Here is an 11,245-nt window from a genome sequence, read left to right on the forward strand (position 1 = left end):
AAAGCAGCTCTCAAAGAAAGGGCTCTTGAAGAGGCCTTAAGAGGGGACCCAAGAGGTGCCAGGAGAGCAGAAGGCCAGTGCCAGCCCTTTCAAAACTCCACGCAAACTCAGTCACCTTACGGCCATGAGATGTCACCAAGAAGAGACATGGTTTTGTTTGTTTTACTTTGTCTTTTTTTAGCAGCAGATTTTCTCTCTGACATTCAGACATTGTCTACAAGCGTCTGACTTTCTGAGATTGTTTGAGAAAAAAAAAAAAGCCTAATTATTCAAATGTCTGGGTCAGTGGTTCTTAAACTTCTGACTACAGAAGGATACCCTGGGAACTTGTTAAAAATTTCAGTGTGAGGCCCCATACCCCGGAGATGAAAAATGTAGGTCTAGGAATATGCATTTTTACATTCCCCCAAAGCCATTCTGAGGCTTGTAGGTCAAAGGACCTTACTTGGAAAAACACTGGCCCATCCCCTCTCCCTCCCACCAAAAGGTCCTTTTCCTCACTGATAAACTGTGGTTGTTTGGGGAGAGGTGAGGGAGGGAAGGAAGACACGGAAGTTGCCCAGATTGCCTTGCAATTCTCTCAAACTGTGGTTCCTGACTGCAGAAAGTCTGTGGCTAAGCTATTCTGTTCCCAGATTCAGGCACTACTTGACTCAGTACGTAGTTGGCTACATGGCGCAGCATGAAGACAGCCTGCCCAAAGCTGTCGTTCCTAGTGCCCTGCCCAGCATGGCACTGGACGTCGAGGCGTCCCCCCATGAGGACAGGAAGGTGCATCAGCCATACCACGTGGCTGGCAGGGACCCTTGCCCAAGCAACCCTGCTGGAACCCCCAGAGTAGACCCTGAGTAGCTCTGTGACCTTAGCAAAGTCACTTCTTTTCCTCTGAAGAATCAGAAGGTGGGTGAAAGAAAAACTTTGGAAGGCCCTTCCTCTCCCACCAACCAGGATTCCAAGAGCAAAGGAGTGTTCATGGTGAGCTTGCACCGTGGAGATTCAAACCAAGCATGGCGTGCTCTCCAGGCAGTGGGCAAACCCAGCAACTGGGGCCATGGGACACAAGTGACAAGCTAAGGTTGTGAGGACCCAGAATATCAGGAGACAGGGCAGAGGAGGGCCTGGGGAAGAAGGGAGAAGAATGTATAAGCCAGGGTTTCTCCAGCTCGGCACTGTGGATATTTTGGCCCCAGTGATTCTTTGCCGTGGAGCAGTCCTGTGCACGGTAGGTTATTTAGCAGCATCCCAGGCCTCTACCCACTCGACGCCAGGAACATCCCTCCTCCCCCACCTCCAGCTGTGACAACTAAAAATGTCTCTAGACATTGCCAAATGTCCCCTTGGCAACAAAACTGCCTCTGGTTGAGAATCACTGGTTTAAATGAAACAACACAGTATAGCTTTATCCAGCTTTATCCTCTTAATAATTATCCCACACGCTCAAAAGGAATATATGTAATTTCTACTAGCGTACCCTGAAACTATCACTGCTCGGCTATTTCACTTGTTCACAGTATCGGTCTGAAAGGTAAAGACCACCGCTTCCCAATTCCAACCTCCAGCAAATTAAGATATACGGGAGGTTAGATTAAATTAAGTTTAAATAAAGGGGCGTGCCGGGGGGTGAAGGGGTGAAACCCACCAAAGGAGCAGAAATGTAGGGTAAGAAAAGTGGGAAGTCAGGGCAGAAGCTGGAATTACAGACGGTCAGTCTGGGCTGAAAGAATGAGGAGACCCTTGAGGGTGAAGGGAGAGATGTGAGGGTGAGAGAGAAGGAAACTGGAACCTACAGAAGACTGAGGAAATGTGGAGAGCGGGAGACTGGGCCATAAGTCTCTCTGTGTGTGTCTGTTGGTATCTGTGTGTCTATGTGTCTGTTTTTGTCTGTGTCTTTGTGTCTCTGTATGTGTGTCTGTGTGTGTCTATCTGTGTGTGTGTCTGTGAGTATCTGTCTGTGCCTGTATCTGTGTGTCTGTGTGTCTCTGTGAGTCTGTGTGTGCATCTGTGTCTGTGTGTCTATCATCTGTGCATCTGTCCATGTGTGTGTCTGCCTGTGTGTGTCTGTGTGTCTTTGTGTGTGTCTCTGTGTGTGTCTGTGTCTTTGTGTGTGCGTCTGTGTGTATCTCTGTGTGTCTGTGTCTATGTGTGGCTCTGTGTGTGTGTCTGTGTATCTATCTGTGCATCTGTGTGTGTGTCTGTATGTCTGTGTGTGGGGGGGTGTGTGTGTCTGTGGGTGTGTCTGTGTGTGTCTCTGTGTGTATCTGGGTGTGTGTCTGCGTATCTGTGTCTTTGTGTGTGGGTGTGGGTGTGTGTCTGTGTGTCTCTGTGGGTGTGTCCGTGGGTGTATGTGTGTGTGTGTATATATGTGTGTGTGTGTCTGTGTCTGTGTGTGTCTGTGCGTGTGTCTGGGTGTGTCTTTGTGTGTGTGTGTGTGTGTTTTCAGCAAACTTCTCACGGTGGAGGCAAAGAAGTCTCTACAGGTGGAGGATCACCATATTCTGAGGAGAAAGAGACTGGATGGAAAGGAGGACTAACAGCTGAACACAGGAGACGAGACCCGCAGGCCGGAGCTGGCAGGAATGGCCGCCCCCGAGGGGTAACTGACACCCGGAACCCCCGCGAGGGTATGGCGGCGACGACGGCTCGGGAAATGGAAGCGGGCAGCCACTGCCAGCCCCACCGCCGCTCACTGAACACCCACCGAGTAGACGTCGAGGGGCCACTAAGTGCCAGGCGCCGCGTTAGCTCCTGAAGGTCTAAAGAGAAAAAGCCCGGGCCCTACCCTCAGGAGATCAGTGTCTACGAGGCCAAGCTTGGGAAGAGTCACGCCTTGCGTGACTGCCTGTCCGGAGGAAGCGCTCGGAGGCTCTGGGTTCCTGCTGCTTAGAGGATGAAACGGCATAATCAGGAAAGAAAAGCGGCTCCCAGCACATTCCCTACCATCTTCAGTTGGCTTGAGAACAGCGATGGGGATAAAAGACTTATATAAGGTTCCAGAAAACCTCTGGCCACCCCTCCCCTTGAAGAACGAAGCTCTCTGATTTACAGCCCTGAATTTTCAGTGAGACCCTCTTACTGTCAAGTCAGCTGAATTTCTGTGAATTTTAGATGCCCCAGGGTTGGGTTGCTGTTTTGAATTAGTTCCTCTTGCCAAGGGATATAAGCAAAGGCTCCCGAAGGAAGCCTGCAAAAACAGCTCATTACTGTGCAATCCATTTCCCCGCCACCTCACAGAAGATTCCAGCGGAAAAGCTTTGTTGCCACCGTCTGATAACAGAGGTGATGGCCTGAATACTAACCAGAAAGCCGCAGAGAAAGAAATGTTTTCTGAGAAAATGTGTCTCTTCTGCAGGTAGGAAAACAACAAGACACACACACACGTCTCTGTTCACAAATCTCAAATGGGGAAAGCTGCGTCTTGGGAAGGACTGGGAAGGTGAGGTCTGGGGGTCTGGCTTGTAAAAGAAGATTTCAGTGCCTCCCTTTTGCTGCTCACATACAGGGCATTCGGTTTGCTCAAGTGAATGCAAACAAAGGAATAAATTTGTTTGAAAGGGCAGGCTACATTATACACTAATTAATGTAAATCTCACCCACAGAGAGGAACCAAAATAAATAGCTATAGTAATTAAAGTTTACGGGTTTGGTTTGGTTTGGTTTAGAGGGGGGTTAGTTCGGGGTGTGTCTGAAAAGGATTCAGATTTGATGGAGTTTTAGGAATGGATTCTTGTATAATAATCTTTCAGAAGAACGAGCTACCTAAATCAGTCGGGTGGTTGTCCCTATTCCAGGTCAGTAGAATCCTTCCTCTCTCGGAAGGAAAACACTATGTTCCCACAAGGGGTTTTGGAAAACAAAGAGACCAACGTTAAGTACCAGAGTTCCTAAAATATTAGAGAAAAAAGGCCTAAAACAATGCAGGGGAAGAAAATTAAATCATTAAAGCACTGTCACATTGAAATAACCAGACCAGCAGAGCGGAATGATCAAAGCTGAGTTTATTACTCACCAGGCAAGGGGAAACAGTGTCATATCAAAGCGAGTTCAGTGACTCTCTGCAAATTTCCCCAAGCAGAAGGGCTGAATAGGGTCAAAAGAGGAATTTTTCTCAAATAAGGCAGGATTCTGAAAGGCATTATTTGATTGGTTAAGACTGCAATTATAAATTCTCTTGGGGGATTGATCATTGCTTGATTTGGGTCACAAAAGCACAGGCAAAGTTCTCAAAGTGGTCCAAGATCTGATGCATTGGGGTTCTGTCAGGTTCAGGGTCAGGTAGTAGCCCCTGAATAATAAAATCCCCACCAAAATAAAAATAAAATCCCAAGCAATGACTAGCAATTTCCAAGTTGTATGTTTCAAGTTGCCCTAATGATCTAACACAGGATATCAGGATGTCAGCAAGGCAAGTCTAATGAACACCCACACTTCTTTGACTTGCATGGCAATTAATGCCATGCTCGCTTCCATCTGTGACATATCCACACTGCCTGGTGAGGGAACCAAACATACAAAGGTCTCTGATGAGGAGGAATCAGCAAGTACAAAGCCCTAGGAACTGAAATGAGCCTAGTGTTTTTGATAAACAGCAAGAAGGCCAGTGTGGCCAGATCAAAGCGAGGGAAGAGGAGAGTGATAAGAAATAAATTAGGTAGGGTCCATATCTACCCAGGACATGGACTTTTATTCCAAATGTGATGGAAATCCACTGAAGAATTCTGAGCAGGGAAGTGTCATAATCTGATTTACAACTTTTAAAAGGTTACCTTGTCTGACGTGTGAAGGAGATTCTCTAGGCAAGTAAAAGTAGAAGCAGAGAAACCCATTCAGAGGCTTACTGTGCTAGTCCAGGAGCTGATGGTGGCTTAGGCGGGGAATAATGGGGAATAATGGACAGAGGTCAGATTTGTGATCTATTTTGAAAATACAGCTGACAAGAATGCGTGAGGAAGGTGGGATGGGAGGAAAAGAAGGAAATTAACACGATTTCTGGATTTTCAGCCAGAGCACCTTTTAGGAAGGGTGAACACTGGAAAAGTAAAGCCTTTAGGGGATCATTGGAAGTTCATATTTGAACATGGTAAGTTGGAGATGCGGGTGAGACATCCAAGTAAATATGTATACCAGCAGCTGGATATATTAATTTGAAGCTCCAGTGAAAGGTAGAGATATAAATTGGAATTCTTAGCATATAGGTGTCATATAAAGTCATGGGACTGGTTGAGGCCATTTAGAGAGTAAATATTGACAGAGAAGACAAAGAGAGGAAAGGAGGGGAGAGGAGGACAGAGAAGGGGGAAAAGGGGAGGAGAGGAAATAGCAGAGGACTGAGCCATGACAATATGTAGAGGTCATGCTGTGGTCGTTTGTTTAGATGGCAAATATCACAGCATGTTCCTATGCTGGTGGCAGAGAGGGGAGAATTCATGGTGCACAAGAAAAGGGAAGTGAAGTGAACGCACAAAGTCCTCAGGTAGCTGAAAAGGGGTGGAGGGGATGCACAGGGGACAGGCTGACCCTAGAGAGGAGCAGTGACAGACTAGTTGCGGCAGGAGGGAAGGGAAAATACAAGCTTATAGATGCCTACAAGCAAGCAAGTCGACTTAGTGGCAGTAGGATGAGGCAGTCCTTTTCCAAGTGCTTCCATTCGATCAGTGAATTAAGAAACAAGATCATTAAGAAGAGGGGGATTTGAGAGCAGACAGTAAAGGAGTTTTTGAGGAGAGAGGAGAAGGTCTGAAATAGTTGTCTCTGAGGATGGGAGAGCAGACGGGGCAGGGGAATATTCCACAATGGTCAAGGAAGTTGAAATTTACAGTCATCGATTTGAAGTGAGGCCAGTAAGCAGGGTTGTGTGTTTTTCTCCAGTGACACTCATCTCCTCAGAAGTAAAATGGGCAGAGTTTTGGGTTTAACCTGGGTCTGGAGGATCAAGTAACTTAGAGGCCAGAGGTTTGAGCAGAAGATCTCCTTGGATGGCAAAGCTGCAGGAGAGTCATCCCCAGACTCGTAGTGGAGAGGCAGGGGAGGAAAGAGCCACGGGCTAAAATCTCCATCAGAAGTGAGGAGGTGACCAGGATGTCAGCAGATGTAACACAAGGTCAGTACTAATACACAAGGCTAGTAATATGGTGGCGTGTATGTCAAAGGAGCTTACTGTTTGAGGAGGAGGGGTGCAGGGAGAGCCGGGGCAATGTCCTCCCCCCACCGCCGGGGACATCTGGCAATGCCCAGAGACATTTTTAGTTGTCACAACTGCGGGGCAGAGAGAGTACTCGTGGCTTTTAGGGGAAAAGGCAGGGAGGCTGCTAAACATCCCACAGGGCACAGGACAGCCCCCAACAGCAAAGAATGATCCTGCCCAAAGTGTCAATGGTGCCCAGGTTGAGAAACCCTGAGTTAGATCTGGAAGGTAAAGGGAACGTTCCCGTCAGGGGTTTCCCAGCGGGCAGAGTGGAAGGGCTTGAAGAGGGAAGAGGCTGGGGGAAGCTGAGCTGGTGGATGAGACGAACAAAGCCCTGTGGAGAAAAGGCGTGGGCAGTCACAGGGACTTGGCAGACCGGCTGCTGGTGGTGACTGGGGGATGTAAGACATCATGGGCTTGGTCCTGAGGAGAAGGTGGAAGAGTGGTTCTGGTCACAGCCTTCTTCTTTGCAAAGTTGCGGGTGGAAGTGAGGAGGGCAGGATGGGAGGTGGAGGACAGACCCCTGGTCCTGCCCACAGCCCCTGGGCAGCCAGGGGAGAGGCAGTCTTAACCTGAGCTTAACCTAAGTTTCAAATCTAGTCCATGAAAAGGACAGAGTTATAGTGTAAAGTATCAAGACAGATGTCTATAAATGGGCAAAAAACTCAAAGTCATAAAATTCATTTTAATTGTCACATTTTGAAAATGATGGAAACCGAATATCTCTGCTGTGATAAAAAAAAAAAAAACTGTGAAGTGTTACTGTGCCAGATGAGTGTACCTTAAATGTGTCATTTACATTCTGACAGTTTCAAATGTTCCCTTTTTATGCCCTCCTTTGTGCTAGAACACTGCAAATTCAGGGGAATTTGTGGCTCTTGGTGTTAAAAGACATTCTCCTCTATTTCATAGTTATCAAGTTGAAGAAAAAGCTACAGATTTCTTAGAAATATTTTTCGCCCAGAAACAGATGAATAATTTCACTGAGATTTTTTTAATGACTATAATGTTAATGAATACCCACTCTGTGTCAAGAATTGTGACCCAAAGGAATACAGTAGTTTAATTATAGCATTTCTAGTTATTTCATTAAAACTAATTTTTAATTCTCTCAGGCCAAATCAAGAGGCTCAAAAAGTTTAAGATGATTATTCAAATTAAATGGTAATGTTTTAAACTTTTCGAGGATTTTTAAATTTGCCCATGAAGTAAATTTCACATTTTAAAAAGTGCTGCTTCAAATTAAAAATATATCTGTCGTTTGGGCTTCCCTGGTGGCACAGTGGCTGAGAGTCCGCCTGCCGATGCAGGGGACACGGGTTCGTGCCTCGGTCCGGGAAGATCCCACATGCCGCGGAGCGGCTGGGCCCGTGAGCCATGGCCGCTGAGCCTGCGCGTCCGGAGCCTGTGCTCCGCAACGGGAGAGGCCACAACAGTGAGAGGCCCGCGTACAGAAAAAAATTTTAAAAAAAAAAAAAATATATATATATATATATCTGTCGTTTAAACCACTGAGTAAGATTTCAGTATCAGGTATATTAAAATTTAGTCAATAGTCAAAACACTCTTTACAACCATGGATTATCTTATTTCAAGTACCAATTTATTAAACCATGTATTGTAAATCCAGATTATTCACAGAGCTTTTCATGATGAGCAACTGACCAAATGCTATCAGTATAGCTGTTTGAGTGACTGAGTTAAAACTCCACACTAATATGTATAAAATAGATAACTAGTAAGAACCTGCTGTATAAAAAAAATAAAATTAAAAAAAAAATAAAACACTTTAGCAAGAAAAAAAAAAAAAAAACTCCACACTAGTGATTTTTAAGCTATCCTCTTAGCTTACTTCTTTGCCACCTTGTCAGGATGTAACCTTGGTCTCAAGGGGACCTGAGTTGCACGGTGTGGAGAGATCAACACAAATTCGGCAATACTACTGGGCAAACATCCTAACATTGGTAATGAGTGTAAGGAAAACAGGTGACATCTTGCTTTAAGAGTGTTTAAATGTCAGTAAGGTGTTTTGCTCTGTGTGAATGATGGCGTATCTGTAAACAACAACAACAACAACAACAAACAGTTTCTGAATAACTCTGTTAGGGAGGATGTTCATAAATTTTAGTGTAGGGGACCTCTTGCTAGGACTACGAAGCAACGTACTCTCCGTAAGTGAAGCTGTATCCAGCCCCACTGCTTCTACCCCACAAGTAAATTAGGATGGAAAGGGACTGAGGTAGGCAAGTGAAAAGGAATAAAGTCATTTATTCCTTTAGAGAGGGGAAAAGAAAAGGGTGTGGGAGGGAATGAGAGAATGATTCCGTCCAGCTAAAACACCCTGTGTAAGGCTTTCTGCCTCTTCTTTTTATTTTTCTGCCTCGTGGAAAAGTAAACAAGAAAGAAGAAAAAGAGGGGAAAGGGGGGAGGGAGGAAAGGGGTAGAAAGAGAGAGGAGGAGGGAAGGTGGGAGGGGAGAGAGAGGGAGGCAGGAGGAATAGATGCTGGGAAAGGAGAGGCGAAGAGAGAAGATGCTGTGTCATCCCACCCCCCCATCGCCCCAGGGGACTCGTCCTCTGGCAGCTGATGGAGACTGAAGCTGAGAGAAAAGCTGCAGTCCTGCTGTGAATGAAGAAGCTATGAGGACTTTAAATCAAAGCCACGTCGCAGAGCAGTAAAGCCAGGAGGAGCTCAGGGAGTTCAGCACCACAGCAAGCAGATGAGAAAAAGGAGCCAAAGGTCTCCCTTTCTAAAGATGTACAAGTTAAGAGAGAGAGGAAGGCCAGGCATTATCTTAGTTATCAAATGGTGAACAAAGGAAGTGTCTTAACTTAGGCCGGCTAACTTTACAAGCTGCAATTAAGTAGCCTTCTTTCAATGTTATGTCTTTTATAGTACAAGTTGACTAAAGAGATAGATGCACGTTTGATAATTATACCGTAGACAATGCACAGTTATTCATCTTTCAGAGGGAATTTAGGCAGAAAATACGATCCAAGCTTCAGGAAAACTGTCATCACTGCTACACTGAAACATGAGCGAGGCATTGGCACTCAGTCAGCGTTCAATAAATGTTTGATGGAAGAATGGGTAGAAGAATTGTTAAAAGATAAACTGAGGCGTATTAAAAATTTTAAGAGTTTATCGGACCAAAAATCAATTCGAATCAGACAGCATCCAATCTAGTGAAACCAAGCAGAACCCTGTGGGGCCCTCCCTGGTACAAATCCTTTCCGAGTCCCCTTTTCTTGTTTGTAGGAAAAGGGCTGCAGCCCCCTAGACCTTCTCTGAGTTCCAAAGGGCAGATTCAAACAGTTGCTAATCAGGGAAGTGAGGGAATTCAGAAACAAAGGAAGAGCAGTCCAGAAACAATGGTTCAGCCATACAACAGAGTCCTAGTTCCTCCTTAACGGATATACATAACAATCTGATACATATCTTTGAGTTCTTCGGGAACTAAGGCCCCCACCCAGATGGAGGATGGAATGAGGATGTTGACCTTTTCTGACCCTCAAAACTTCAATCAACTGAAGCTCGGACTCTGTTGACCTTTGCCCCAATTCTATGCTGAATTCTCCTTTGCCCAAACCCCTCCACGAATATGCATGTGCACCTTAGCTTAAAACTTCCCCAATTTTGCTGTTCCAGGAGACTCTGCTTTGGGACAGATCCCCAGTGTTCTCCTTACTTGCTGCAAGTAATTAATCCTTCCTTCTCCTGCTCTTTGGCTTGGTTGTGTCTTTTGGCTCAACACCCAACAAGAGGTCAACCCAGCTTTTCAGGTAACACCATCAGGGAGTTCAGGTTTTTTTAAGTATGAGCCACCTGTTCTCCTTGCTTGGCCCTGCAGTAAACCTTTTTCTGCTCCAAACTCCAATGTTTCAGTTTGGCCTCATTTTGCATAGGGCATACGAACTTGCATTCAGCAACAATTTCATTTCTGGGAGAGCCCAACCTGTAATTAAGTTAAGTCTCAGTTTGGGGACAGGGGGCTTAGCATAAGCCACTCCACTTTGTGCCTGTCGTCTTGTTTTTAAAAGAATGAACAGATGCATGAATAAATGAACGAACGAATGCAAGCAGGCTGCTCACAGAATCCTTAAAATTTCAGAAAATGTGTGTTAAGATTGAAAAAGCAGGGACTTCCTGGTGGTCCAGTGGTTAAGACTCCACATTCCCAGTGCAGGGGGCCTGGGTTTCAATCCCTGGTCAGGGAACTAGATCCCACATGCCACAACTAAGAGTCCGCAGGCCGCAACTAAGATCCCACATGGCGCAATGAAGATCCCGCATGTCGCAACTAAAGACCACACATGCTGCAACTAAGAGTCCGCATGCCACAACTAAAAGATCCTGCATGCTGCAACGAAGATCCCATGTGCCACAACTAAAAAAAAAAAGACTGAAAAAGCAAACTCTGGAAAAGAGAAAACCAAAGTTACAAACTAACAGAAGATGCCTCCTCCTTCTGTTGAGAGCATCACTCAGCTTTTAATGACAGAGTATATGCATATTTACATCGAACTAAACCCATGGACTTGACAGCTTAATTTACAGTGTTTTCTCCTCACCACTGTGTTTCTTCTGAAATCTGCTAAACAAGAACTAAATGCCCAAATGTATGCACTGTGGCATTTCCGATGTTGAATGACAATGAACAACCTCTGTGGCATAGTATGATAGGCATTTCCTCGCAGGAAAGCTTTCCAGGATGTAAAACTTGCATCCCATTTGTGGTGCTTGAGAGAGAGTGATTTGCCCTCCATTAAACATGCTTTGCAGTTAATCCTCTCAAAAGTGCATTTGTAAGCCAACCGAAGAGCTCTGTGCATTAAGAGATTTGGTCAATGACCATGTTTTAATGACCATCAGCTCACCACGTAGTGGAGTTCTTTTACCTGCAAATTTCCCCTGATAGGCCTTGCTTTAAATATGCAGGCCCGGGGAGATGAGCTGGGGAGCCAAGCCAAGAAGAGAGAGTGTGAATTATCAGCACATCAGAGCCTTGGAAATTGGCAAGCCTGCTTCATAAGTAGAAATATCCCTTAGCAGAGGCCATCTGTCT

Source organism: Mesoplodon densirostris, chromosome X, assembly GCF_025265405.1.
Source record: "Mesoplodon densirostris isolate mMesDen1 chromosome X, mMesDen1 primary haplotype, whole genome shotgun sequence".
In the NCBI taxonomy this organism is placed as follows: Eukaryota; Metazoa; Chordata; class Mammalia; order Artiodactyla; family Ziphiidae; genus Mesoplodon; species Mesoplodon densirostris.